Here is a 7051-nt window from a genome sequence, read left to right as displayed (position 1 = left end):
TTTATTGTACTATCCATGCTAGTTTAATTTCTTTTTCTAGCTTTCTTCTTGTGTGTTCGATAAACCTTAAGAAAAAACCAAAAAAAAAATTAGTCATTAATTTCCATGCTGTAGTAGTAGTAATTAAAAGAAAACCCAAAAATATTTCTCGTTCTTCTTTTGCTTGTTGGGAGCTTTCCCGTGTAAATAGTTTTATTTCTTTTCTTTCTTTTGGGGGTCGAGAGGAGAAGACCATAATGAAAATGTTTAGTGGCTTTCATATGCATTATTGTTGATTTAACCAAGAGCCCATATTACCTTGTCTTCTCCCTTGAATTGAATGCTTGCAGATTCCAGCTTAGTCCAATGTGTGTGCTGTTGGGGATATAACTATTTGTGTAAGCCGCCCAGGAGGGGCCGGGTTACGCAAAGAAGACTCATCAGAAGAAGCCCAAGACCAAGCATGAAGATGGCGGTTCAATAAAGGGTTTAAGGCCCACAGGAGGCTTAAGGCCATAGTGGTAAACCGCCATGATGATATGACTTGTAGCATAAGGTAGATTTAACCAGTCACCGAGCCGGACACTGTCTATGAGCCGGCCGGGACTCTGTAGGCCGCAGGGCGTCCACCCGTGTATATAAGGGGACGACCCGCTGGCAGCTTAGGGCAAGAAACAACTCATCAAGAACCGGGCATAGCATATCTTGCTCCCTGGTCATCGAAACATCAAGCAATACCAACCCAACTAGACGTAGGCCTTACCTTCACGTAAGGGGCCGAACTAGTATAACTCTCTCGTGTCGTTTGTCCCTATTAACCCCTTCAAGCTTCTAGTTGCGATGGCCCTACGACTAAGTCCTTGCAAGAGGACATCTGACGTGACAATTCCACGACACGTGCATTATTATTATTATCCACACCGTTCGGTCGTGAAAGTGAAAGGCAATAATGACGATATATGATGGACTGATTGAGATGAGAGAAGCTGGTATGAACTCGACCTCTCTTGTTTTTGTAAATATGATTAGTTCATCATTCCTGATTCAGCCTATTATGAATAAACATGTTTGCAATAACAATTAGAGATTATTGTTGCTTATGTCATGCTTAATTAGTAGGAGCTTATAATGGTTTACCTTGCGTGCCAACATGCTATTAAAATGGCTGTGATGTGGTATGATAGGGTGGTATCCACCTTTGAATGATTCGAGTGACTTGACTTGGCACATGTTCATGCATGTAGTTGAAACAAAATCAACATAGCCTTCATGATATTTATGTTCATGATGGATTATATCCTACTCATGCTTGCACTCGGTGTTGATTAATTTTAATGCATGTTCATGACTGTTTTCGCTCTCTCAGTTGGTCGCTTCCCAGTCTCTTGCTAGCCTTCACCTGTACTAAGCGGGAATACTGCTTGTGCATCCAAACTCCATAAACCCTAAAGTTATCCCATATGAATCCACCATACCTTCCTATATGCGGTATTTACCTCCATTCCAAGTAAATTTGTATGTGCCAAACTCCAAACCTTCAAGTGAAATTATGTTTTGTATGCTCGAGCAGCTCATGTATCAACTAGGGTTGTCTGTATCTTCCATGTTAGGCGGGTTATTCTCAAGAGGAGTGGACTCCGCTCCTCATTCACGAGAAAATGGCTGGTCACCGGGATGCCCAGTCCCATGCTCAAATCAAATCAAAATAATTAAACAAAACTCCCCCAGGATTGTTGCTAGTTGGAGGCACCCGTTGTTTCGGGCAAGCCATGGATTGATGCTTGTTGGTGGGGGGTATAAACTTTACCATTCTATTTGGGAACCGCCTATAATGTGTGTAGCATGGAAGATATCGAGATCTCATAGTTGTTACGTTGATAGTGAAAGTATACCGCTCAAAATGTTATTCATCTCTATTTTAAAATCGAGCTCTGGCACCTCTACAAATCCCTTCTTCCCTCTGCGAAGGGCCTATCTATTTACTTTTATGTTGAGTCATCACCCTCTTATTAAAAAAGCACCCGCTGGAGAGCACCGCTGTCATTTGCATGCATTACTATTAGTTTATATTGGGTATGACTATGACTGGATCTCTTTTACCATAAATTACAATGTTTAGTCAGTCCTTGATCTTTAAAGGTGTCCTGCATTTATGTTTTGCGGTCTCAGAAAGGGCTAGCGAGATACCATCTTGTTATATCATATTATGATTGTTTTGAGAAAGTGTTGTCATCAGAGATTTATTATTATTGCTCGATAGTTGATTATGCCATTGATATGAGTGAACATGAGCCCTAAGTGTTATTGTGAGTATGGTTAGTTCATAATCTTTGCCGAAAACTTGAATGTTGGCTTTACATATTTACAACAACAAGAGCAAACCGAGTTTGTAAAAGTTTTTCTTTATCACTTTCAGTTTGTCAACTAAATTGCTTGAGGACAAGCAAAGGTTTAAGCTTGGGGGAGTTGATACGTCTCCGTCGTATCTACTTTTCCAAACACTTTTGCCCTTGTTTTGGACTCTAACTTGCATGATTTGAATGAAACTAACCCGAACTGACACTATTTTCAGCAGAATTGCCATGGTGTTATTTTTGTGTAGAAATAAAAGTTCTCAGAATAACCTGAAAATCCACGGAGCAAATTTCCAGAATAAATAAAAAATACTGGCGAAAGAATTAGCGTCAGGGGCCCCACACCCTGTCCACGAGGGTGGGGGCGTGCCCCCTCCCCCTGGGCGCGCCCCCTGCCTCGTGGGCCCCCTGGACGTCCATCGACCTCAACTCCAACTCCATATATTTGCTTTCGAGGAGAAAAAAATCAGAGAGAAAGTTTCATCGCGTTTTACGATACGGAGCCGCCGCCAAGCCCTAATCTCTCTCGGGAGGGCTGATCTGGAGTCCGTTCGGGGCTTCGGAGAGGGGATTTGTTGTCGTCGTCATCATCAACCATCCTCCATCACCAATTTCATGATGCTCACCGCCGTGCGTGAGTAATTCCATCGTAGGCTTGCTGGACGGTGATGGGTTGGATGAGATTTACCATGTAATCGAGTTAGTTTTGTTAGGGTTTGGTCCCTAGTATCCACTATGTTCTGAGATTGATGTTGCTATGACTTTGCTATGATTAATGTTTGTCACTAGGGCCCGAGTGCCATGATTTCAGATCTGAACCTATTATGTTTTTAATGAATATATGTGAGTTCTTGATCCTATCTTGCAAGTCTATAGTCACCTATTATGTGTTATGACCGACAACCCCGAAGTGACAATAATCGGGATACTTCTCGGTGATGACCGTAGTTTGAGGAGTTCATGTATTCACTATGTGTTAATGCTTTGGTCTGCTACTCTATTAAAAGGAGGCCTTGATATCCCTTAGTTTTCATTAGAACCCCGCTGCCACGGGAGGGTAGGACAAAAGATGCCATGCAAGTTCTTTTCCATAAGCACGTATGACTATATTCGGAATACATGCCTACATTACATTGATGAACTGGAGCTAGTTCTGTGTCACCCTATGTTATAACTATTACATGAGGAATCACATCCGACATAATTATTCATCACTGATCCAATGCCTACGAGCTTTTCACATATTGTGCTTTGCTTATTTACTTTACCGTTGCTACTGTTACAATTACTACAAAACTGCTATTGTTACTTTTGCCGTTGTTACTGTTACTTCCATACTACTTTGCTACTAAATACTTTGCTGTAGATACTAAGTTATCCAGGTGTGGTTGAATTGACAACTCAACTGCTAATACTTGATAATATTCTTTGGCTCCCCTTGTGTCGAATCAATAAATTTGGGTTGAATACTCTACTCTCAAAAACTGTTGCGATCCCCTATACTTGTGGGTTATCAGACCCCTTGCATCCACACCCACAATTGGCCATACAGTTGTGCTTTCTTCAGGTCATGTTAATGGCCAAACTTATCCTTCGCCTCCTCTAATGCTCGCCATGTGGATACCATAGCAGTCGACCCATTCATCATGGTGCAGCGAGGAGGGATGTGGTCATGGATAGGGGCTTTCATGAGGATCAGACAACTGGGGAGACGATAAGTTGAATTGTTGACTAAGAGGGAGAGGGTATGTGACTAGAGTGATTGTGTGGCTCTAAGGCCGAGGAAGTAGCCGACGTCAAAGTTGACATGGCATGCGTTGTGCGAGGAGAAGGGCAACGAGGAAGTTGGTTAGGAGGAGGAGATGAGGGCAGCGAGCTGTGGAGTTGATTGAACGAAGCGGTGGCGCGGTAACAACCCCTAGTGGCCATGGGTGCCCACATTCTAGCAAGGCCCACACATTAGTGAAACATGAGCGACTGGGTCCTAAGAGGGTTCACAATCAACCGACCTTATCGGGTTGTAGAGCAAAAATCCTATGATTATGGATGATTTACCTATGGACCCCCCCCTACACGCTAAACCTTTCACTAACATCTCACGACCACTTCCCATGTGTTTCATTGAGGGCCCACTCCCCTCCATCCTATAAGTTGACTTCTGTAGGCGTAGAACAACTCTTTGTAGAGGGATGGCAGCAGTGAGTAGCTAGAGATGAATGCCTAACGAGATCTGACTCACTTACTTGCAGTTGCAAATCCAAGTCCGGACATTGTGCAATGTCGTGTGCCACCCAGACATACGCGCCATGCATCACCTTCCCGCACACCTGATCCGCAAATGTCCGTGTAACCGCAAGGTAGGCTCTGATAGACATGAAACTCAATTCCTATGAGCTGTATCACAATACAATCCACCATGTTCTCCAACATGCCTCTCAACACCAACTTGACCAAAACGTCTGTTTGTTTGTCAATGCCCCCTCCTCCTCGGCCTTGTGGACACATGCCTTAAAGTTTTACATGGGCCTTGTATCTAGGCCTTTTGAGGTATATAAGTTGTTTGTGTGTCTAGAAAAACTGCGCCCAAGTCTGGGCCTCTTCGCAAAAATAAAGAGGCACTTTGCTTGTCAAACAAGGTTAGATGGGGAAAAGTGGGCGAAAAAGAGGCACTTTGTTTGAACACAATTGCTTCCTCTTTGCGTGCTCTTGTGATCAGCAACCCATTGAGAAAAATGTCTTGGGACATATCAATCGTCTAGTTCAAGCAAGTAGCCAAAACCTGAATTCCTCACCAGCTCCATTTTTTGGTTGCTCTTACAAACATCCTTGACTACTTCATCAAAAGTATCTTATGTTGTACCTGCTATATGATGTCGCTCTTTCCTATTCAGTCCCTGTTTGCTTGTTTGTGCCTACATTCTTGGTCTTTGTATTGCAACAGGAAAAAAAAGGGGGGGAGAAAATGAAGGGAAGAGCAATTTCCTGATTGTTTATAGTTGTGTGAGTGGTACAGAAGTAGCTACAAAAAGAAGGTACAGAGGTAGGTACCTTCTTGTTTGGATTTTGAATGGTCCTTCTTCTTTCTCTCCTCTCATTGCGCTCATGTTGAAGTGTATGAATTGAAACGAAAAAGGAAACAAACAAGGCGAGTACAGGAAAAAAATGCTATTAATTTTTCCTACACTGATAAAAATAGTGAAAATTATTACCAAAGTTTTCATTCCCTCACACAACAAGTGGTCCGATACATCAGTTTCAGTAAGATCGACGTTGCATGATTTTTTTCAGTGTCGATATCTGGTGCATAGTTGTTACTATCTTCATCAATAGTATTGGTGTTTGATTCACTGTAGTTCATATCCATGTAGAAGCACAACCAAAAAAGCGCATCTGAATGGAAGCTTGTTTCTCAAGTTTAGTTTGGGACAATAAAAGTTGATAATGACAGTAGATACAACACATGCGCTTGTAAATCAAAACTCTGAGCTAGTCCTGTAGAAATATTAAACAAAAGCTAAAGTGTTATCAATTAAAAAAATTCGGGCAACACTTCGCTAATACCTATTATAGGTATGTCCAGTGCCTATACTCTATAGGTAGATTTCGAATGCATGACTTCCGCTGTTATGATTCCATCGAAAGTAGTGAAAAAATGGTCATAGGTCTAGTACTAGTAAGTTCATATGTAGTGGTTCAACAAAAAAATAGGTGCAAACAATAAGAACAGTCGACGCTCTAAAATTAACCCGGTCATTTGATTAGTGATGTATAAAAATGGAAGTCTAAAACACGTTCAATCATGTATCAAACAAAAAATGGGCACTGAACATTGGTCTGCCAAGGGAGTAATGAACACTGAACATGAAGATTGGACACTGATGTGCAGCATAGGAAATGAACAATGATTCTATTCTAGCAGGCCGTGCTGCGAGTTGAACATGGACTTGCAACTAGGGCGAAGCTACAAAACTACAGAAAAGAACCCAGTTGTGAGTAAAAAGGTTGGACTTGCAAACTATAATTACGAAAAAAATCCCTAATTGCGAGTCAATGGCTGACTTGCAACTAGGGGTCCCTAGTGAAGGAAATATGCCCTAGAGACAATAATAAAGTTGTTATTTTATATTTCCCTATTCATGATAAAGGTTTATGATTCATGCTTTGGAAACTTAAATACATGTGTGAATACATAAACAAAATAATGTGTCCCAAGTAAGCCTCTACTAGACTAGCTCGTTGATCAAAGATGGTTAAGGTTTCCTAACCATAGACATGTGTTGTCATTTGATAATGGGATCACATCATTAGGAGAATGATGTGATGGACAAGACCCATCCGTTAGCTTAGCATATTGATCGTTCAGTTTATTGCTATTGCTTTCTTCATGACAAATACATATTCCTTTGACTATGAGATTATGCAACTACCGGATACCGGAGGAATACCTTGTGTGCTATTAAATGTCACAACGTAACTGGGTGATCATAAAGATGCTCTGCAGGTATCTCCGAAGGTGTTTGTTCAGTTGGCATAGATCGAGATTAGGATTTGTCACTCCGAGTATCGGAGAGGTATCTCTGGGCCCTCTCGGTAATACACATCAGAAGCTTGCAAGCAAATGACTAAGGAGTTAGTTACGAGGTGATGTATTACGGAACGAGTAAAGAGACTTGCCGGTAATGAGATTGAACTAGGTATGAAGATACCGATGATCGAAT

This window comes from Triticum aestivum, chromosome 2B (genome assembly GCF_018294505.1).
Source record: "Triticum aestivum cultivar Chinese Spring chromosome 2B, IWGSC CS RefSeq v2.1, whole genome shotgun sequence".
NCBI classification, from domain to species: domain Eukaryota; kingdom Viridiplantae; phylum Streptophyta; class Magnoliopsida; order Poales; family Poaceae; genus Triticum; species Triticum aestivum.
Note: the sequence above shows the minus strand (reverse complement) of the source record.